Source organism: Octopus sinensis, linkage group LG7 (assembly GCF_006345805.1).
Source record: "Octopus sinensis linkage group LG7, ASM634580v1, whole genome shotgun sequence".
Classification (NCBI taxonomy): domain Eukaryota; kingdom Metazoa; phylum Mollusca; class Cephalopoda; order Octopoda; family Octopodidae; genus Octopus; species Octopus sinensis.
This window is the reverse complement of record NC_043003.1, coordinates 49,862,017-49,886,797: the sequence shown is the minus strand read 5'-3', so window position 1 is coordinate 49,886,797 and position 24,781 is coordinate 49,862,017. Positions and strand designations below refer to the sequence as shown.

Sequence of the window (24,781 nt, the reverse complement as noted above, 5' to 3'; positions counted from 1 at the left end):
GTTGAGGTGATTCCATTTTCCCATTTTCATGATGATGGATATATGCTTTCCGAACGGGAGACATGGCATATCAATCATACTCCACTGGTGCATTTAGTACTTTCTGTGTATGTATGTGTGTGTGTGTGTGTGCGCGCGCGCGTGTGAGGGTGTATGTCTTTAAAGATTGTAGCCGGGGCGATCTTATCTCTTCCTGTTAATGTGTGCTAACATATCTCACGTAATTGCTACTCAATCATTATCATCATCACCATCATTATTATCACTATTATCATCGTCGTCATCATCGTTCTCGTTCTCATCATCATTATCGTATCATCATCGTCAACATCCTCATCATCTTCGTCATCATCATCATCATCGTCACCATCATCATCACCGTCATCATTATCGCAGTCGTCACCATCATCTTCATCATTATCAACGTGGTCATCATTCATCATGATCACGATCATCATGATCATCCTTTTCATCGTGTATCATCATTTCTACCCCCTATCGCCGCCGCCGCCACCGGCACCATCAACAGCAGAACCACCATCACCACCACTACCATCATCATCATCATCATCACGACGACCACCACTGCCACTACCACTACCACTACCACCACCACCATCATCATCAGCAGCAGCAGCATTATGAGTTATTGTATTGTAAGTGATATATTGGTCGAATATTTAAAACTCTTCGCAACAAAATGCTTTGCAATATTTAGTTACGGCTCTTTAATGTAGGAGTTCGAATCCTGCCAGAGTCAATTTTGCCTTTTATTCTTCTGGGGTCGATAAACTAAAGCACCCGGGTTCGTATAATTGATAAAACCTTCTTCCATATTTCAGTCCTTGTACTTGAGTTTAAAATAGCCACGAGTTGTAGTATTCCCCAGTATTATATGTATCTGCATTGAGTAAAGGCGCGTGGCTTAATGGTTAGGGCATTCAGCCCGTCGTATATATGCTTATATATATATATATATATATATATATATATGTATGTGTGTGTATATGTTTGTGTGTCTGTGTTTGACTCCCCAACATCGCTTGACAACCGATGCTGGCGTATTTACGTCCTCGTAACTTAGCGGCTCGGCAAAAGAGACCGATAGAATAAGTACTAGGCTTACAAAGAATAAGCTTTGCGATTTGCTCGACTAAAGGCGGTGCTCCAGCATAGCCGCAGTCAAATGACTGAAACAAGTAAAAGATATATTACACACGACGGGCTTCTTTCAATTTCCGCGGTTGGCGTGAGGCTATAGTAGAACACTTACTTAAGGTGCCACGCTGTGGGACTGAGCCCGGAACCATGTGGTTGGGAATCAAACGTCTTACTACGCAGCCACGCCGGCGCCTATGTCGACATGTATTAGTGAATGATGTAGATATCGTTGTGGAGAAAGGCGACAAACCGGTTCTTTCAAGCTAAAAGGCTCTGTAGTATTTGTTGTGTCTGAATTGCACAGATGCGCCCTTGTCACTCTCACTCTAGAGATTGGCCAGTTGGAAACCTATAAGTAACAACACTATTGGGATCTTTTCCTTTTGAACGGCACTTTGTAACATAATTTCTAGGTAACTAAAAAGTTTTACATTTCGTATACTGGTAGAATGTGTTTATAAAACATCATTTTCTCTTGGCTTTATTGAGAAAATTCTATAGTTTGTAAGATATTTCGTCTGAAATTTCGAGCATTTCGGCAAGTTTAACCAATCGCACAAAATGCGATATTGAAACAGGTATAATTACAAAATTTTTATACTTTGATAATTTCTCAAAACGTTTCGAAGGTTAGAAATTCTTGTGACGACTTCCGTAGAAAACAGCATTGTAATTTCAGTGTTTAGTGAGTGATTTTAACCAATCAGAAATTAATTACCTGTTGAGAGCTATATTATTTTTAGTACTGTGGAAGGTGCCTAGTTTAGTCGTTGTGGTATTCGGTTCACGATCATAAGGACGTGAGTTCGATTCCAGGCGTCGTATTATAACCTTGAGTGTGTTTGTTTGTTCCTTCTCGAGCCACACCTGGCTCATAAGGGCCAGTTTCCCAGTTTCCTTGGCGTAAAGGTTCCCCACCTGGACGGGATGCCGGTCCGTTGCAAGTGAGCTGCGAGATGCAGGAGGAAAGAGTGAGAGAAAGTTGTGGTGAAAGAGTCAGCAGAAGTTCGCCATTACCTTCTGCAGGAGTCGCGTGGAGCTTAGGTGTTTCGCTCATAAGCACACACATCGCCCGGTCTGAGATTCGAACCCGCGATCCTTCGACCGCGAGTCCGCTGCTCTAACCACTAGGCTATGTGCCTCCACATAACCTTAAGTGAAGCACATTATTTCACATTGCCCTAGTCCACTCAGCTGGCAAATATTATTAATACCTGTATTTCAAAGAGCCAGCCTTGTCACATTTTGTGCCACTCTGAAACTCCTTGAGAACTTCATTAAGGGTACACGAGTCTGTGGAAAGCTCAGCCACTTGTACGTTAATTTCATGTGCAGGCTATTCCGTTGATCGGATCAACTGAAGCCCTTTTCGTTGTAACAGACGGAATATCATTTTTAGTGCATGTATTGCCAAAACAAGTAAATTTTAGAACTATATAATGCAAGTGAAATTTGACATAGAAAATAGGTATGCAGTATCGAGAAGTAATTGAGTAACAATATTCTAAGAAATGTCTAAAGAAATAGGTATAAATTGCCCAGATATTATCGTGAAAGACCTATAGAAAGCAAAAATGCCAGCTAATAAGAATTTAGGAAATTAAAAGGAATGCCCAGAGGCCCCACAGACGTAGGGGCCCAGTTCTGATCTATAGATTCTGTGATTTGCTGTTAAAAGATATTATAGGGCCTAGTGCGTTGATTTGACTTGAGGCCTAAAATGCTACTAAGACGGCCATCACAAAGTTTATGCAACAAGAAGCAATGTGACTGCATGTACCTTGTGTGTGTGTGTGTGTATGCGCGCGCCTCTGTGTGTGTGTGTGTAAATATATGTATATTTACTGACAGTTACAACTTACTGATTGCAACAACAACCCTTATTATTTCGCGATCTCTGCAGCTCTTAACTATTTTTAGCCCAGGACTCAGCCTCGAAAGTGTAGAATTGGTTATCTGAAATCACGAAGAACATTAAATAAACGAAAAAATATTTCACGACAATAGCTTCTACTAGTTTAAAAAAACACGCAACTTAGTTTACGTTCAATCTCTGCTCGTTATTTATCTGCTCACAAACATTTAACCATATCACAATTTTTTTTCTATTGACACGAAAACATGAAAGTATCATGTGGATTTTCCATAACAATTCGACAACAAATTATCCAATTTACTTATCGATGCACATTTTTTTTTACAAATATTTACGTAAACTTCACTTCTTTTGTTGTAAATTAAAATCTGAAATCTAAATTTGTTCTTTTGTAACCTGCGTTTACAAACCGCGTTCTATAGAATTATCATTACATTAATTTATTAACAAGTTCTGCTGAGATTTACATTTTTGTTGATATTTAGGAAATAAAACACAAAATTATTTGCAACCAAATTTTGCTGTCATGTCTACGAACATTCCTTTTAATTTTCTAAGCTCTTATTAGCTGGCATTTTTGCTTTCTATAGGTCTTTCACGATAATGTCTGGACAACGTATACCTATTTCTTTAGACATTTCTAAGAATATTGTTACTCAATTACTTCTCGAAACCGCATACCTATTTTCTAAGCTCTTATTAGCTGGCATTTTTGCTTTCTATAGGTGTTTCACGATAATGTCTGGACAACATATACCTATTTCTTTAGACATTTCTAAGAATATTGTTACTCAATTACTTCTCGAAACCGCATACCTATTTTCTATGCCAAATATATAATTTTCGCTTAGTTTCCAGTTGGTATATTCAGTTTTCTCTAGGGTTGAATATTTTGTGATCACATGATTTTTTTTTTTTTGATAAATTTATTAAGAATCATATTGGTGGAACGGCAAAAGATTCTATGCTTCTATTAGAAAAGGTCTCCGGTTTCAGTTTTTAAATTTGAGCTTCGATCTCGATAATCTGTTGGATCTTTCAATGCAGATTGTATGGAAGACACAAAAAAATTTACGTTCCACCATTCAAGCATATATTTTTCTTGTGAATTATATATTTTCTTAAAATCGGCTTTCCTTTGAAAATTTCCCTTTCTTTCGTTTTCTTTTGTCTTTAGTTCTCATGCTGTTTGCATTCATCCACCTCTGCGAAGATGCAATTTTTATGTGTTCGAGTGTGTGTGTTTAATTATTTTTATATTAATCAATTTGTATCCTTTTCTGTTGTATACATTTATGTAAACCTATAGCATATATATAATCGCGGATTTTCTAAGTGTAGGTGGTAAACACCATCTATTATCATTTATTTAGGAATGATATATTCTAAATATAGTCATTAATTTCCCTCTATTTCTGTCTAATCTTAGTTCGATCATCTTCTACTTTATTACATTATAACTTATGATAGGCACAGCTAATGCATTACTAGCTGTATGTGCCTAAGTTATGGGGGTATTGTTTATATATTTGCGCCTCATTTTATCATTCTAAAGATTCCAATTATTATGGCCATTGTTTGTCTTTAATCCCCACTTTGTAGATATCTATATTTTCAGATCTTCATGTTCGGATAATTTCGCTTTTTTGTTGAGATATATCGTCGTCCGTTAGAATTGATTCAGCGATTAGAAGACATTAATTCTCTTGATTGTCTTTAACAATAGTATCTAAGAGATTTTTCCTCTATCACTCTATCTCTCTTTCCCACTCTCTTTGTACCTTCGTCTCTCCCTCTTTTTATGTGAATTGAATATCCGAAGAATATGGTTACTTTCATCATTCTCTGTGGTATTTTATGTTGTATATTTGTTTATCTCTTTTCTGAACATATTTCCATAACGCTCGCATAGTTTTCAATGTAGGAAACTTCCGACTCTGCTGCCGTATCTGTTTTATATACTCTGTATTCGCTAAGATCAGTGCCATCTTAAGACTTGAGTACACTGGGCATTGTGCAGAGGCCCTACAGACGTAGGGGCCAAATTCTAATCTGTGGATGCTGTGATTTGCTGTTAAAAGATACTATAGGGCCTAGTGCAATGATTTGACTCGAGGCCTAAAATGCTACTAAGACGGCCATCACAAAGTTTAGGCAATGTGACTGCATCTACCTTGTGTGTGTGTGTGTTTGTGCGCGCGCCTGAGTGTGTGTGTGTGTGCGCGCGCCTGAGTGTGTGTGTGTAAATATATATATGTATATATATATATATATATAATATATATATATATATATATATATATACATATATATATATATATATAATATATATATATATATATATATATATATATATAATATATATATATATATATATATATATGTAGTTAATCCAAACATGAACAAAGACAAAACACAACAACGCGAGGACGTGGAACAAGTACAGTGTTATGGGACACCCAGGAAAGGAAAGAAAGAAGGAGGATTTAACGTTTCGAGCGGAGCTCTTCGTCGGAAACATAGAAAAAGGAAAAGTCCAAGGAAGGGAAGACGGAGAAATAAAATCGCCAACGATACACACGCGGTAAAGCTACAGCTTTCTAATCTACTCAGGGTTATCTCGCTTCGGTATCTCCTATCTCCTACTGAGGAAGACTAAGGAGCCAGAAACACGCCAAGGAGTCCGATAGAGGGTGACACTGAGCAGATAAGGTGGTTTTACATTTTTTTTACCAAAAGCCTGAATTTTTCTACGCAGTAAACTACAGTGAAATTGCCTCTAGAATTTACAATATGTCACAAACATGTTTGAACTAATCTAAAGTTTGTTTATTTCTCATCACTCCTTATGGCCGCGATGTATATATATATATTATATATATATATATATATATTATATATATATATATATATATATATATATATATATATATATGTATGTATGTATGTATGTATGTATGTATGTATGTGTATGTGTGTGTGTGTGGTGTGTGGTGTGTGTGTGTGGTGTGTGTGTGCATGTGTGTGTGTGGTGTGTGTGTGCATGTGTGTGTGTGTGGTGTGTGTGTGAGGGGCATTTGAGGACAGTTGTAGCATACAATAAAACAACTATATTTCAGCAGAAATAAATATGTATTTGAAGAAACATTTATGCAATTAGTCTTGAAAATGATTTTTTTAAAGCACAATATTCTATGAACCCACCTTTGATGTTTGCTTCAATGCAGGACACTTTATGGACAATGGCGGCTTTCAATGAGGCTATGGTATTATGAGGATGACGATTAGTCTCCCTTTCAACAGCGTTCCACGCGTATTAGTCCATGAGGTTCAAATCTGGGGAGTTTGGAGGCTACATATTGGGTGTTACACAACTGTAAAGATCGTCTGAGAACCATTCTTGGGTGACTAGGGATTTGTGTGAAGGTACTGAGTTTTGTTAAAACACGTATGGCCCTCCATTGCATACTTTATCAATCCAGGGCTTGACAACAGTTTCCAGTACCTCAATATATCCAGCAGCTTTAATTCTAAGACACTCCTAAAACCATCACAGTTGCTGGAAATTTCGTGTGCATCACTCCAAGTACTTCAGAAGGATCTGCACATGACCACCTTTCATTTCTTGTTAGACTTTTGATCCTGATCAAAGTTTTTTTTTTTTTTTGTCTGAGTAAAAACCAAAGCATGCCTTGTTCAAGAGGGTTTGTCATTTTGTTAAGTAACCGTTTTGAATGGGTGAGACGATTTTCCTGTGTCTTTGCAGACACGAATTGGTCTTTCCTCATTACATAGGACTTGTATCGAATATCACGATGTACCACGCTTCTGATAGTCCACCCTGACACCCGAAGTTCTTTAGCAATGGACCTCATTGATCTGGGGTTTTCATCGATAATATTTTGAACATGTATAAACTCCGGTGTCTTTTTAGTGTCTGAACGTTTTTATCTTCTTTGATGCAAGTGAAACATTAGCATCACAAACCTCCAATTCCAACAGAACTTTGTGTACAAATGAACTTGCAATATTTAGAAAGTTGCTAATTTCTGAATCACTGTAGTTTGCATGTAAAGCAACTATGACTGCGTGTCTTTTCATTTCTTGAGTTAGTATGATATCTTGAAACGGTTATCTGAAACAAAAATAATAAGACTGATACGGCGCAGGAGTGGCTGTGTGGTAAGTAGCTTGCTAACCAGCCACATGGTTCCGGGTTCAGTCCCACTGCGTGGCACCTTGGGCAAGTGTCTTCTGCTATAGCCCCGGGCCGACCAATGCCTTGTGAGTGGATTTGGTAGACGGAAACTGAAAGAAGCCTGTCGTATATATGTATATATATATATGGGTGTGTGTGTATATGTTTGTGTGTCTGTGTTTGTCCCCCTAGCATTGCTTGACAACCGATGCTGGTGTGTTTACGTCCCTGTCACTTAGCAGTTCGGCAAAAGAGACCGATAGAATAAGTACTGGGCTTACAAAGAATAAGTCCCGGGGTCGATTTGCTCGACTAAAGGCGGTGCTCCAACATGGCCGCAGTCAAATGACTGAAACAAGTAAAAGAGAGAAAAGACTGATACTTTAAATAATTTGAAGGTGTAATGAACTAAACTCAAATACCCCTCGCATACTGTACATTCTTTATTTCTTCTTCTTTTCTCTGTAGGTGTTGTCAGATTGATTACCGCATATATTTAGCATCAAATTAGCCTTCCTCAATTTACTCTCTCAATCGCCACCGAGATGAGAGTATTAATATACATTCTATACGTTTTGCGTGAAAACTCTACGGGTAAAATTTTATTTTAATTCGCACGAAAACGATTTATATATATATATATATATAAGAGGAGGGATATAACATCCAGGCAGATATACCGAATTTCTTTGAGTAAAATTCCAAGGCTGATTCTTTCAGATGGTGCGTTTTTTGGTAAAGTTACTTCAGCTCCCATTCCATGCTACAGTTTATTTCCTGGCTACTTATAGTATAGAGCACAATGTTGATAATAAGGAGAATGAAGAATTTTAATATTCAAACTTTATATTTATTTCCAGTTAGCATATTCATAAAAATTGTCCGACACGTGTTTCTATCGCACTAACTGCATATTGTTGCATATTTATAAGGAGCAATTTATGCATTATTAGTACGATCTCTTCACGGTATATAAATATGACGTTGTTCGAAGAGGAATTTTCCTCTGTTTTTAATTTGAATTAGGCTTGGTGGTGGTAGTAGTACTACTAGTAGTAGTAGCAGTAGTGGTAGTTGCAGCAGCAGCAGCAGTAGTAAACCATGACATTCTTCCATGAGATGTTTTTTCTCAACTGATTGTTTGGGTAAAATTCAGCAGGAGTACTCTTTTACTTGTTTCAGTCATGTGACTGTGGGCATGCTGGAGCACCGGCTTTAGTCGAGCAAATCGACCCCAGGACTTATTCTTTGTAAGCCTAGTACTTATTCGATCAGTCTCTTTGCTGAACCGCTAAGTTACGGGCACGTAAACACACCAGCATCGGTTGTCAAGCGATGTTGGGGGAACAAACATAGCCACACAAACACACACACACACACACACACCACACACACACACACACACAGATATATATATATATATATATATATATATATATATATACGACGGGCTTCTTTCACTTTCCGTCTACCAAATCCACTCAGAAGGCTTTGGCCGGCCCGAGGCTGTAGTAGAAGACACTTGCCAAAGGTGCCACGCAGTGGGACTGAACCCGGAACCATGTGGTTGGTAAGCAAGCTACTTACCACACAGCCACTCCTACGTCTAGCTGCAGTGTTTGTTGAAGTTGGCAAATGTTCTTAGCTAGGTGAAGAGTGGTCATTATAGAATGCTTATTTTTGATTGATTCTACATACTTTATAGTCACATGGCAAATTGATGGATTTCAGAATTAATTATATATGTTTTTGCAGTAATTTTCGTACGTTTGTCATTTAATTTGATAATCGGATCATTCGAAGTCGCGAAAAATATTAGCGCCATGAAGTTAGTCATTCAAATTCGTTTTTCGATTATTCAGTTTCGCACTTCGGTCAAAGAATTTAGCATTTACATTCATTCAAATTAAAATGCTCGTCGAGAGAATTGAAATTAGTCGGAATGCGCGGAAGCATCTTTATGAGCATTCAAATTCGTTTCGGAGCGATCTATTTAACATTTCGAGCAATCAAATTAGCACGATAGCTGTTTTGGTTTTATCACATGACCATTGTTATCATAATCATGTTTTCATCCATTGTTTATACTTTAAGCGTGGAGGCGCAATGGCCCAGTGGTTAGGGCATCGGACTCGCGGTCGTAGGATCGCGATTTCGATTCCCAGACGGGGCGTTGTGAGTGTTTATTGAGCAAAAACACCTAAAAAGCTCCTCGAGGCTCCGGCAGGGATGGTGGTGATCCTTGCTGTACTCTTTCACCACAACTTTCTCTCACTCTTACTTCCTGTTTCTGTTGTACCTGTATTTCAAAGGGCCGGCCTTGTCACTCTCTGTGTCACGCTGAATATCCCCGAAAACTACGTTAAGGGTACACGTGTCTGTGGAGTGCTCAGCCACTTACACGTTAATTTCACGAGCAGGCTGTTCCGTTGATCGGATCAACCGGAACCCTCGTCGTCGTAACCGACGGAGTGCTTCCATCCATCCATACTTTAAGCACTCTATCGTGGCCATGCCTTTTCTATGTGTTCTTTTATTTTTGCAAAGGTACATGTATTTATTGTTAAAGACTTCCTGGAATCGCATTCCAGCCTTTTCAATCTTTCTAAAGAAACTCACAATTACAAAAAAAATGCTCATTTTCTTCGATTTTTAATACATCACGTTGTGATATATGTTCTTCCTTTGCATAGAATGTCTTCTTGAGGAAAGTATATATTTCTTTGATTTTGTATTTTTTCTTTCATCGGAGAAAGGGTGCCATGAACACTAAGATAATTATTGGTTTATAATCTTGTTAAGGAGGGTTCGTTTGAGAGAATTTAGTCTGGTGGTCGAAGCATCTCGGGTGGTAGATTTGGGTATGTCTATACCAACGGACACAATTTTCTGGAGTGATAGTGTCGATGTTACGCATCTTGACGTGTTGCATGACTTGTGCTTCTACAGCTGCCCGGTCGCCAACTCATTGCTGCAACTCAGCTCGAGCGAGGTCCCACCTGACAGCCGCCCTAAAGGCAGAATGCATCATTTCCGTACAATTAAGAAACGACTAGTAGGGAGACAGGTATTTCAGACTGATCCGTGTGTCGGCGTCAGCTGAGAGCTCGGCACAAAACGTGTGGCCGCACGTTGTAATAGATCAAGTAGACGGATTCATCTGCTGGGAATATGTCGGCATATTCTCGAACTGATTCCGCCAAGAACTCCTCGAAAGAGTTCCGTGTAGCAGTATCGTTCGCAATGGAGTGATGAACCAAGCCGATTTCTCTCGGCACCACGAAAGTAACGTTGCAGTTTTTCCCACGCTGACGGTTGACAACTCGGCGAACAGAAATGCTTCGAGGGGCTCGTCCAAAAGACTGCCTGTCCAAATGTTGTACCCACATTCATCAATGAATACGCAATGGTCGACGACTCCCTCTTCCATAAACCAATGAGCATACAGTGATTCCTTGCTACTTCGCGGTTCAACTATCGCGGATTCACGACTTCGCGGAGTTTTAAAAGATATATATGAACACCTAAAATTTTTCATTAAATCCATTAAAACATTGATAAGAAATACTATTTCCTAGTCTAGAAACAACAAAACAAGCGTAAAATAGCAAAAAAAAAAGCATATACAGGGTATTTGAACTTAAGAGGGGCTGTGATTGGTACAATGGAGGGAGACGACGAATCCCGAGGTGCAATGAAGAGAGTCTTGAATCCCTACAATATGCTCTTTGAACGGAAAAAGAAGCAGCGGCAGCAACTTCCTATCACAATGATTTTGCAGCCTCGCAAAAAAGAGCCAGTTCCTACTGCTACTACTACGGTTGCACCTTCGGAAGAAGTGGAAGAGGTGTCCCAGGAGAGGGCACCGCCGTCAGCTTCATCCTCATCATTTCTACAGCGCAGCAAATTCATCACCATCATCATTCAAATTTTATTTCAACTTCTTTCGTGTTGATTACAGTAACAATCTTTATTTTTTTATATCTTAAGTGTTATTGCTTAACAGCTTTCCTTGTTATTAATAGACTACTGTAATGGGTGGGTTGTTAGACTACAGTACAAGGAGGGTTTTAAAAGTCCAGATGCACGTTAAATAAATACTATAAATATGGTGTCCCCACTTCGCGGAAATTCAGTTATCGCGGCCGGTCTCGGAACCAATCTACCGCGATAAACGAGGAATCACTGAACTCATAACGCTTTTCCAGAGTTCTTGGGGCATTTCTTGCATCTGGGACGTCTTAGGCCAACTTCATAGTTATCAACATCCGATCTAGAGCTCGTGAGATGCAGACACGGAAACAGGCGGCTATCCGGGCAATGCTGCCTCTAAGTCACTCTTCTGTTGAAGGGTTGCGAGTGGGTTGGCATCAATAATCACCTGAAGCCGGGCTCGCATTTCCTTAACGCAGTGGGCACCTCCTCTGTACAACTTGTGGTGCCTCCAAGACCGCAGGTAGGTCGCTACTATGGATCGGGCAGTACTCCTTTTAATGCCAGCTTCAGGTAATCGGTTTGATGCCCCTCGAAGGCGTCAAACAGCTTTGCCCTATCTTCGTCCGATATATGCATGTACCTTACGCGTGGCTCCATGGTTACAATTTGGTGTAAGAGAAAGGGTACAAAATGTAACCAATATTGGCCGGTTACGAATGTTGCAATGAAAAAGCTTTTCGTGGACAGAAGAATCACGTAATTTATTTCTTCCTTGTAGTTATAAAAACAAGAGAATTTGCATGACAAAACATGTCATTTAAATTTATCTTTTTAATATTCACTTCTTAGAATGCAAGTAAAAACACACATTTAAAATTAGAGCTAAATTGAATAAACTTATTCCGAACTCGAAGGCTCACGTGCGAATTTGAATGCTTGCATTCTGACTAATTTGAATGCTCTCGACGGGCATTTTAATTTGAATGATTTAAATGCTAAATTCTTTGACCAAAGTGCTAAATAAATTGATTGAAAAACGAATTTGAATGACTAACTTCATGGCGCTAATTTTTTCGTGACTTTGAATGACTCGATTATCAAACTGAATGACAAACGTACGAAAATTACTGCAAAAACTTATTTGAATTTTTGTAAAGGTTATTGATAACAGTAGTGGATAATTACTAGGCAGTAAGGACCACGTGGTTATTAAAAGAAGTAGCCAGATATATTTTAAATTCTTCTAACTTATTATTGTTTTAAATTGCTTTTAGTTTATATCATATATAATCTTATCAATTGAATTCTACTCTTATATTCTTTATATGCGTCTTTATTATTACAGTTATTATACTTATGTTTAGAGAAAAAGTTTATTGAAATTATATAAATCAATGCATTCTACCTGCTTTTATAGCAAGTTCATGCAGATATTTTATCCCGTACACCTCCGAGACATTTAGTTCATGCAAATGAAAAAAACCCGCATTATTCATGGGATAACAATATGTATGTATTGCTCTACATATTAAATTGATGTAATGAAATGATTGCATTGTTCAATTAAATGGAGTTGAATGAAACGATCGTACTGCATTACCTCTGGATATCCCTGTTGCTTATTTTGATATATATATATATATATATAAATAACTGAGAATGTGTGTCTGTTTGTGTGAATCCCTAAAACTTGAGAACTACACAACCAATTTCATTCAAATTTTACACATACTTAGGGTCCATGGAGTGTCATGGGCAAAAAAAATGTTTAACTTCTTGCCTAGGGCGGGCCCACAGCAATATCATATCTTCTCCACTATTTCAGTATTACGTGTTAAAAGTGAAATAAAAACATCTCTCTATTGTATGTATATGGATGTATATATACAGTGGCCCAGCAGCAAAATTTGCTAAGGGGTGCAAACCTAAGTCCTAATATTTTTATGAAAAATGTGGATTTTTCCAATGTTAACATAAAAAATGCATGTATAGTAATAATTTTTGTTATTATGAGGATTCGGCTGAAATGTTCATAATCTAAGTAAGACACTCTCAATCGAATGTGACCAAATGAAGTTCATTTTCTAACATAGTTCCTCTTACTGTCCACGCACAGTTGCAGTGCTTGGATCGCACTGCCGAAGAAGCTTTTCTGTTCATCAAAATGGTCATCAATAACAGATAAGATAGGGATGACACTTCCTGGAAAATTCCGAAGACTTCCTGGAAAGTTCCGACGATGAGACTTCCTGGAAAGTTCAGATGATGAGAGAATTCTTGGAAAGTTCCGATGACTACCTGGAAAGTTACGAGGATGAGACTTCTGGATAATTCCGAGGGTGATACTTCCTGGAAATTTCTGAGGATGAGAGACTTCCTGAAAAGTTCCGAGGAAGAGAATTCCTGGAAAGCGCTGACTGTGGGCTCCTAGCGGTGGTCAGTTATCCCAATGGCGCTCAGAGGGAGCTCTGGTCGCCATAGCGCTGACTGTGGGCTCCTAGCGAGGGTCAGTCATCCTAATGATGCTCAGAGCGAGCTCTGCTCGACATAATGCTGACTGTGGGCTCCTAGCGGGGGTCAGTCATCCCAATGGTGCTCAGAGCGAGCTCTGGTCGAAATAGCGCTGACTGTGGACTCCTAGCGAGGGTCAGTCATCCCAATGGTGCTCAGAGCGAGCTCTGCTCGCCATAGCGCTGACTGTGGGCTCCAGCGGTGGTCAGTCATCTCAATGGCGCTCAGAGCGAGCTCTGGTCACAATAGCGCTGACAGCGGCAGTACAGTCATCGCAAAGCTGTCTGAAAAGCTCGTAAAGAACCTTGCATATCTCCTCCGGTTCGTTTACCACAGGGTCCCATCTCGCAGCGTTGGATCTTTGTCGACCCATTGCACGAAACTTCGACCTGACAATCCAAACTTCAGTTGTGTTAATCTACCTCCTACAGTATTCTGTTCCATATCGGCTAACTCTGATGAGCGTAAAGTTATATAATCGGTTTGTTACTTGACACTCCATTGTTTTCTTTACGCGAAACCGATTGGTAAAACCAGCCGTGATGGATATCTAATATTATATATTTCGGATTATATATATATGTTTCATAAATTTGAATAATTGCATAATATATAATTTTAAAATTAGAACTGAAATAAAATAAACAATAGCAAGTCGACAAGGTAATTAAATTAAACACCTAAATAAATTAACCATTATTCTAGAAAGTACAGAACAATTTGGGAATTAAATTAACGATATTCTTAAATTTAAATAATTTTAATTTAATTATAAAATCAGCAAATTTAATAATAGTCTTATAGCTCATTGCTAACAATATCAATAATAATAATAATAAGTGTTGTAGAAGTAGCAATACTAGGGAGAATGATGTTAATAACAGTAAAAGACATACTTAAGGTAACTTGATAATAAGCATTAATACTACCATTCACCAATTGAAGATGGTCTATGTCTGCAGAATACTAAAATTCCTTGGGCAGTAGAGTTGAAAAGGTCACAATCTAGGCTATAATTCTATAATTATAATCATTATTATAATTAGGGTTCCCAAATTACTTCACCACATACCGAAATTTAGAAATAGCAGTTAAATACTATTCCTCTATCATAAGATATCTCCCAGACAACAATACTCTTAATTCCCGTAGGTAAAGAGAAAAAATAACGTATCCACCCGGCTTTGATCAACCACATATGCGTTTCTGGATTAAAGAGATGAAAAACTTTTATTTCTACTCACTTATTTATAATTATAATTATGCTTGTAATTATAGAATTTTTGTATAAGGTTACCGATAAAGGTTCTTTTAACATTCCAAATTACTTGGTAAAATTATTAATTATTAATTAGTTAATTTTACTCTTTATTATTATTGAAGATATATATATATATATATATATATATATATATATATATATAATTAATTAATAAGGGTGAGAGAATTAGATACTAATTTAATAGTATATTTATTCAACACCAAGTGGCCTAGTGCTACGAGAAACCTGGATTATTATAATATTTTATAACATATTACAATACTTTTACAAAACAAATATAAGAGAGTGGTCAATATATTGCTCACTCTAGCACCAGTTAATCCAAAAGGTTTCAACCACGAAGATACATGTTTCCCATGAAAGCCAGTACGACTGTTAGCTCACACGGACAGGGCAAGTAAAAAATAACAAAAATACAGATTATTTTGGGACAATTGTTTCGCTATTAATGAATTAAATGTAATATTACTTACAAAAAAATCCATTGTAGCTCGTCAGCCAAGACTATCTGGATGAAAACCACTCAATCACACGCCAGATTTTACCATAACGATAAATACGCGTGTGGTTCAATTGATTACATCCGACGTTATAATTCAAATGCCCCAACCAACAGCGCGCCAAACTTTCACGGAAAACAAATACAGCATTTAGAAATAAATGCAGCATAATTATAATTAATTAATAAGGGTGAGAGAATTAGATACTAATTTAATAGTATATTTATTCAACACCAAGTGGCCTAGTGCTACGAGAAACCTGGATTATTATAATATTTTATAACATATTACAATACTTTTACAAAACAAATATAAGAGAGTGGTCAATATATTGCTCACTCTAGCACCAGTTAATAATTATGCTGCATTTATTTCTAAATGCTGTATTTGTTTTCCGTGAAAGTTTGGCGCGCTGTTGGTTGGGGCATTTGAATTATAACGTCGGATGTAATCAATTGAACCACACGCGTATTTATCGTTATGGTAAAATCTGGCGTGTGATTGAGTGGATTTCATCCAGATAGTCTTGGCTGACGAGCTACAAATGGATTTTTTTGTAAGTAATATTACATTTAATTCATTAATAGCGAAACAATTGTCCCAAATAATCTGTATTTTTGTTATTTTTTACTTGCCCTGTCCGTGTGAGCTAACAGTCGTACTGGCTTTCATGGGAAACATGTATCTTCGTGGTTGAAACCTTTTGGATTAACTGGTGCTAGAGTGAGCAATATATTGACCACTCTCTTATATTTGTTTTATATATATATATATATATACGTGCATGTACATTAAAATATGAATTAGAAGCAGAGCAAGTGTTGTAAATATTATCGAACGCGCACACACACACTATATGTTTTGCTTATTCGCCAGTCGGCTGCGGTTTGACGCTGCAGAGATTACAGGGTGAGTCGTCTCGCCTGTCTATGATTATGACTTTTAGGTGTTTTAACACCCGGCACTTTGAATGAGTAATAGCTACCGCGTCAAATCGCAGCCGACCGGCGAACAAGTAAGGCGCATGCATTGTGAATGTGTGCTCTCTGACACACACACACTCAAAGTGGGTTCAAAATATATCCGACTTATTTTTTCCAGCCCAAACTAACGCTACGTAGGCAAAATTCTTTTGGTGAGAAATGACACCACCCTTGCTGCGCATTCATTAAAATTTTGGTGCGAGTAGGCCGTGTCAGTTTCTGGTTGTTACCCATGCGATATGAGTTTTGGCAGGGGAAAATGAATTTGGATATTTTTTGAACGCACCTCGTACTTTGGTGGAAAGACTTTGCTCTTGTACCACTACTATGCTTTTAATACTCATCCACTTCTATGAAGAGATTTCCTTTTTTCTTTTTGTGAGTGTATGTGTGTTCTAAAATATTCATTTTAACCAACCTGACACTTTTTCTCTTTGCGATAAACCTATATCGTTTGTCTTGTCTGTATCTTATAGCGATGTTTCTAAGTATCTCTTTCTCTTTTACTTGTTTCAGTCATTTGACTGCGGCCACGCTGGAGCACCGTCTTTAATCGAGCAACTCGACCCCGGGACTTATTCTTTGTAAGCCCAGTACTTATTCTATCGGTCTCTTTTGCCAAACCGCTAAGTTACGGGAACATAAATACACCAGCATCGGTTGTCAAGTAATGCTAGGGGACAAACACAGACACACAAACATATATATATACATATATACAACGGGCTTCTTTCAGTTTCCGTCTACCAAATCCACTCACAAGGCTTTGGTCGACCCGAGGCTATAGTAGAAGACACTTGCCCAAGGTGCCACGCGGTGGGACTGAACCCGGAACCATGTGGTTGGTAAACAAGCTACTTACCACACAGCCACTCCTGCGCCTATGGGTAGTAAATATCATTTATTAGATGGACGCTCTTCCATCTCATCATTGAATCATGGGATTCTCTACCAGTTCTTAGTATTTTTATATTTACTTCATCTTTTCCAAGTCATGTAGGATGGTACACGGACGGGATGCTGAATGCATTTTTGCCGAAAGACAAAAAACCGAAGCCAAGGAACCGGACGGATACAATACCGAACGAACATAAAGCCGAACGGACAAGATGCCGAAAAGACATACGAAAATTAAAATATATGATAATCATTTTATTCCTACAATGTAACCATTTAACAGACTAAAATGTAGAAAAAAATATATACATAAAACCATTTTTAAATAGGTTTCTTTACTGGATTTACAATGTAAACATACAAAAATAATGGGATTAAATAGTAAACTATTTTTAATCTCGTTAAATCTTAAGTGCCAAGTTGGAGAGTTAGTCATTAAATTATGTAGGTAGGAATGTTTTTAATGTTATTATTTTTACTTATTAGAGGAAGATATTTTCGAGATTATTTTTAATCTCGTTAAAACTTAAGTGACAAATTGGTGAATTGGCCATTAAACTGCGTAAGTAGGAATGTTTTTATTATTATTATTTTTAATCTCGTTAAATCTTAAGTGTCAAATTGGTGAATTAATCATTAGATTATGTAGGTAGGAATGATTTTTTTTTTTTTTAATATTTATTGTGTCCGTTCGGCTTTATGTCCGTTCACGTGTCCGCTTCTTGTCCTTCGGTAAAAGTGTATTCGGTATCATGGCGGCGAACTGGCAGAAACGTTAGCACGCCGGGCAAAATGTTTTGCGGTATTTCGTCTGCCGTTGCGTTCTGAGTTCAAATTCCGCCGAGTTCGACTTTGCCTTTCATCCTTTCGAGGTCGATAAATTAAGTACCAGTTACGCACTGGGGTCGATATAATCGACTTAATACCTATGTCTGTCCTTGTTTGTCCCCTCTGTGTAGCCCCTTGTGGGCAGTAAAGAAATAGGTATCCTGCACACATGTAAGATACTGATCAAGCTGCAGCTTTCCTTGTCAATGGCGCATGGCCTAATGGTTAAGGTGTTGCATTCACGATCGCGACATCGTAGTTTCGATTTTTAGACTGGGTAGTGTATTGTCTTCTTGAACAAAACACGTCATCTCACATTGCACTGCAGTCGCCTCGACACCTGACGTGTGATTCAACGTGCACCTGTTCAGGAAACGTTAATTTGACGGAGGAAGGAAGCTAATAATATACAGCATATACATTTGATCACTATTAACAAATCATTTGTACAGAACCGTCTTTCTCGAACTCCGAGAGACATACCATCACCCAGTAACTTTCCTTACATCTTCAGAACTACAATATATAGACCCATTCTTTTTTAAATTTAAGTCGTAGCAGTTTAGTAATCTGAATTATTGTTTCTTCTTCTTCTTCCTCTTAGCTGTCAGTTACCCCAGTCTCTGTTGTATATTCATCATTGTTTCTAAAAACAGAAAACGCTTTCTTTTTACTCCATTTTATAGGTATTTATATTAATTTCCCATTATCCTTGACTAGATACGTTTGTAGTCCACCAGTAGATAATTTTATAATAGTTTTCTTGCTGCCGAAGACTCCTACATGTCTGTGTCAATAATAATCGTTCTATGTTGCTTTTTTGTGTTATGCTTTCTTAATGCAAACATTATTTTTCTTGTTACTTTTCTCATTCTCTAGTCTGACGAATACACTTAACTTCATGTCATAAAAATTATAGTTGTAATATATAACCGAAACATAAATAGTGTTAGTAATTATTACACTGTATGTGACCTTTAATTCAAGTTTAAGTATTAATCTAATACGTCTATAATATTCGTCCCTTTCATTTATGTATTTATAGCACTATCTTTAATACTTTTTCGTTTTCACTTCTTTCACTCATTGGACTGCGGCCATTGTGGGACACCATTTTGAAGAGTTTAGTCGAACAAATCAACCAGAGTACTTATTTTTTATTCTTTGCCGAACTGCTAAGTTGCGGGGACGTAAGCAAGCCAGCACCAGTTGTCAAGCAGTAGAGAACACCCACCAACACACATACATACAGACATACACACAAACAAACATATACACGACGGGCTTCCATACAGTTTCCTATTTCTTTATTGCCTACAAGGGGCTAAACATAGAGGAGACAAACAAGGACAGACAAGGAGATTAGGTCGAATACATCGACCCCAGTGCGTAACTGGTAATTAATTTATCGACCCCGAAAGGATGAAAGGCAAAGTCGACCTCGCCGGAATTTGAACTCAGAACGTAGCGGCAGACGAAAAACCGCTAAGCCTTTCGCCCGGCATGCTAACGTTTCTGCCAGCTCGCCGCCTTAAATACAGTTTAAATGCAGCTTCCATACAGTTTCTGTCTACCAAATTCACTGGCAAAGCATTGGCCGGTCTGAGGCTATAATAGAAGACGCCCAAGATGCCACGCAGTGGGACCGAACTTGTAGCTACGTGTTTGCAAAGTGAACTTCTTAACCACACAGCCATGATTGCACCTAAACTATGTCTGCTTCAATGATTCTTAAGTATTTGTATGTCTCTATTTGGTCTAATTCTCTATTAGTTATTTCTTTATCTGACATAACATTATTGGTTTTCGTTAATTTACTCTTTCTTCAAGACTGCGTTTGTGCATTTTCGCAAATTAAATTTCATGCCAATTTTTCTACAGAATAATCCGTGCTTCCTTTTGCAGTGGTGTATACAGTTGTTTGACGTCGACAACTAACAACTTAAGCTCGTCCATACACAAGAGCCGGCTGATTGTCTTCTACTCTACTTACAACTGCAGACAGTGTACTCTCAATGTTAAAGGCATTTTGTCCAATGAAATGTCATTACGTTACATAGTTACTGATTATTTATAATTTGGTTAGGATATCTATATTTCCGGATAGTTTGCTTGATGTATATACAGTGTTCGGGTTTAAAATTGAAAGTTTGCATACTCTTTTACTTCTTTCAGTCATTTGACTGTGGCCATGCTGGAGCACCGCCTTTAGTCGACCAAATCGACCTATTCTTTGTAAGCCTATAAAAAAAAAAAAACAATATCCAATCCAAAAGCTAAAAGTAATTTAAAAGGATCAAAAAACATCAACAAGTAGGCGTAGGAGTGGCTGTGTGGTAAGTAGCTTGCTTAAGAACCACATGGTTCCGGGTTCAGTCCCACTGCGTGGCACCTTGTGCAAATGTCTGCTACTATAGCCTCGGGCCAACCAAAACCTTGTGAGTGGATTTGGTAGATGGAAACTGAAAGAAGCCCGTCGTATATATGTATGTGTGTGTTCGTGTGTCTCTGTTTGTTCCCCCAACATCGCTTGACAATCGATGTTGGTGTGTTTACGTCCCCGTAACTTAGCGGTTTGGCAAAAAAAGACCGATAGAATAAATACTAGGCTTACAAAGAATAAGTCCTGGGGTCGATTTGCTCTCGACTAAAGGCGGTGCTCCAGCATGGCCACAGTTAAATGACTGAAACAAGTAAAAGAGAGTAAAGAGTAGATTATGACTGGGGGAAAAATAGTTTTTCAAAGAAAGTAGCATTCAATACATTTGACTAAAGTTACGTGTATTTCAAAACAGTTTGGCTCAGCTCCACATATATGCCTCTGGCCTCTTTGAGTTATTTCCCTTAAGTCATTTTTGTTGAAGCTATATTTTTCTGTTGGCGATCCCATTCAGCATTGCAAGACAGTTTTCTTTCTTTCTTCCTCTGTATCTTTGTTTCTCTTGTAAATTGCTAGTGTGTAGAAGTTCCTGCATAAGAAATTATAAGGAAGTACCAAATTTCCGTTGCGCGGCTATTGATTCAAGCTACAACATGTGTTTATCATCTTATATCTTTTGCTTGTTTCAGTCGTTAGACTACAGCCATGCTGGGGCACCGCCTTGAACTTTTAGTCGAACGAATCGACGACTCCAGGACTTATTTTTTAAGCCTATTACCTATTCTTTTTTTACCAACTGCTAGGTTACCAGGACGTAAACACACCAGCACCGGTTGTCAAGCGGTGTGGGGGGACAATCAAACACAAAAACGCACACACAACACACACACACACACAGATATTATCCTTCATTCCTCTAACGGTCTCCGTAGAGGTAAGACAGAATTTTCCTATGTCCACCGCCCGCAAACATCTCTGCCTGTAAACATTCAGTGAAGCTCTACATAGCGCCGATAGCTTACCGGCTGCTATTTCTAGCAATGATCATACTTTGTGTACATCCGCTTTGTATATTTATAATTCTACCTTTTATGATGCTTTAGTCTTGCTGGATAGTATTTTTATTTTATAATAATATTTATATTTCTTGCTTATATATATATATATATATATATATATATATATATATATATATATATATATATATATATATATATACTTGACTACCCGTGACCCATTGGGGTCACTCTCTTAGTGCCTTATTATTTAACACCCTCACCGGTAAAGTTTCCACTCATTTACTATTTGCGTCTTGCAAACTTTTCAGCGGTCGTTGACTCTGTCCGTTATCCGAGCTGCGTTCTTTTTGTTTGTTTGTGCGCATGTGTGTGGGTCAGTGTGTGCGCGCATACGCGTGTATGTATGGATGTAGGATTAATCCTGGTATTAACTGTAGAACTAGAAGTGTAGTCTACAGCATAAGGTGCATAGAAGGTGCTTGTAAAGACAAGGACATGACACACACAAGAAAGACATCTAGGAGCATTGCGGAAAGACTTAATGAACATTTAAGACAATATGACGACAAAAAACAGTCCTCCATACTCTACCAACATGCCAAGGACCAACATGGAGGCAACCTGGGTCAACTTGACGTCCGCATTTTATTCAAGCACCCAAAGGGCCCAACACTTAGACAAATACAGGAGTACGTCCTCATAAATGATACATCTCCAGTACTACATAGAAAATATGCGTCGTAGATAATCATACCCTCATACCCATATATACAGGTAGAATAGTTTAGTGGGTTGTTATGTAGATGTATGTGTGTGTGTATACGTATATGTATATGCATATGTATGTAGGTAAATGGATATGAATGTAAACAGATAGACATACAGACGGATAGGTACATAAGTAATATGAACAGACAAGCACACATACACACATACGCAAATGAAGACTGAAACACGTGACCATATACACACACTTCATTTCACAAGAGGACACATATGGAGACGCACATTCATAAATACAGACAGTGCATAGTCAGTAAAACCCATACGCAGACACACTCAGACATGCACACACAAGGAGACATTTGCGGCTCCGTTGGTGGCTGATGAGCCCTGCTCTTGACAAGCATACACGACTGGAAACATTGCAAACCAAGATTTCCCTCATTCACTACGATTGCAGTGTGCTTTCGAGCAGCGCCCTTAAATTCTTCAGTCAGAATACATGCTCTCTCAAAGGTATCGATCTCCACCTTAACCTGCTTCCTCCATCTGTGGCGATCCCAAGCATTGCTCTCCCAGTCGGTCTCCTGCATATCACAGGCCTTTAATGAGGACTTGACACAGTCCTTAAATCGCATACATACATACATACATACATGTGTTTGCGCGCAAACAAACAAAAAGAACGTAGCTCGGATAACGGACAGAGTCAATGACTATTGAAAAGGTTGCAAATCGCAACGATAATTTTCGGAAAAATAAATAGCTAAATGAGTGGAAACTTTGTCGGTGAGTGTGTTAAATAATAAGGCACTAAAAGAGAATGACTCTCCCCAGACACAACAAAATATGCTTCAACACACGAACTCACGTGAAAAATCTTGCAAACCAAATCCAAAAACGAAGTATAGATAGATAGATAGATAGATAGATAGATAGATAGATAGATAGATAGATAGATGTACACCCGTATACATAACTGTATCAGCCAGACTATCAGATGAGGCAATACCAGCGGAAATCTAGAGGAACATGACCTATTACTAGTTTTCCGTTGGTATTGCCTTCATTGAAATCATAAATTGGAACTTAGCTCAATTAGAGCCCTTTAATTCTAGCCTGTTTCTGAGCATTGTTGTAGTTAACAATCTCTACATAAAATTGTATAATTTATATTTATAATTTATTTATAAATATATATATATATACTAGCTGAAGGTGACCCGCTCGACGCGCAGGTAAGAGTGTGGTTGTTACTTTCTGTTGCTTCCTTTCAGCACGTAAAAAGCACCGTCCGAACGTGGCGGATTGCAGCGCCGCCTTGACTGGCTTCTGTGCTGGTGGCACGTAAAAAGCACCAACCGATCGTGGCCGCTGCCAGCCCCCCTGGCACCTGTGCAGGCGGCACGAAAAAAGCACCCACTACGCTCACAGAGTGGTTGGCGTTAGGAAAGGCATCCACCTGTCGAAACACTGCCAGATCAGACTGGAGCCTGGTGCAGCCTCCTGGCTTCCCAGACCCCTGTCAAACTGTCCAACCCGTGTTAGCACGGAAAACGGACGTTAAACGATGATGATGATGATGATGATTCTCCCTCTTTGTTTCTTTCTCCTTCTCTCTCTCTCACTTTCCCACTCTCTTACTCTTCCTTTCTCTCGGACTCTCCCTCGCTTTCTCTTACTCTCTATCTTTTATGTACTCTCTCCCATTTATAAACAATAAAAGATCTGAGTAAGTTGAGAAATAAAATATTTAAATGATCAATCATAAGTATCAGGCAGTAACAACGGAAAAGTCTGCTTCAAGACAGACAGCAAAACACTAACATTTAAAGGGACAGACGAACTTGCGAGCTGAATAAAAATAATAAAATATTGGAACCCAAAGTTTGAAGGGATAGAATTTGAGGATAGTAGAGTCACCATGGCTGGCATTTCTTAACGACGGACAGCAACGTATTGACAGTTCAACGGCTGGCGTAAAATTTTGAACTTGATGTAAAAGAAAATCCCTAAAAACCAAGTTTTGAATTGATTCTTTCTCACGACAGTAGACTCACGATGGCAAGCATTCAAAACTTCATCATGGACGGCAACACATTGACGATTAAAAGGCTGGCGCAAATTTTTTAGCTTGAGTTAACAGAGAATTGCTAAACACCCGCTCCTTTAAATTTTAATCCCCTTCCAGCCCCATTTAGACTCCTTTTCACATTTTGGTTAATATAACCCGATTTCATTTGGGTCTACTGGGGCCACATTTTATAAGATGAGGACTCAACCAAGTTTCCCAAGTTCTGGTCATAGACCATAGAACAGTCAAGCAAGTTTCCCGAGTTCTGGTCATAGACCATAGAACACTCAACCAAGTTTCCCGAGTTCTGGTCAGACCATAGACACTCAACAAGTTTCCCGAGTTCTGGTCATTTGCAGAATAAATAGAGACGGCGGAGGTGGCAGACGTCGTTGCAATGTAAACATGATTTG

At 38.3% G+C, this 24,781-nt stretch overlaps 1 long non-coding RNA gene across 1 annotated transcript in view; it reads left to right on the top strand.

Annotated features, from left to right (window-relative positions):
* LOC118764237 overlaps positions 1-21,695 on the top strand; it is a 24,696-nt gene extending 3,001 nt beyond the window's left edge. The window contains exons 2-4 of the long non-coding RNA XR_005000034.1: positions 12,627-12,633; positions 15,308-15,313; positions 21,451-21,695. This is a non-coding gene — a long non-coding RNA (uncharacterized LOC118764237). The remainder of the gene's footprint in view (positions 1-12,626; positions 12,634-15,307; positions 15,314-21,450) is intronic.
* Positions 21,696-24,781: the final 3,086 nt, after the last annotated feature.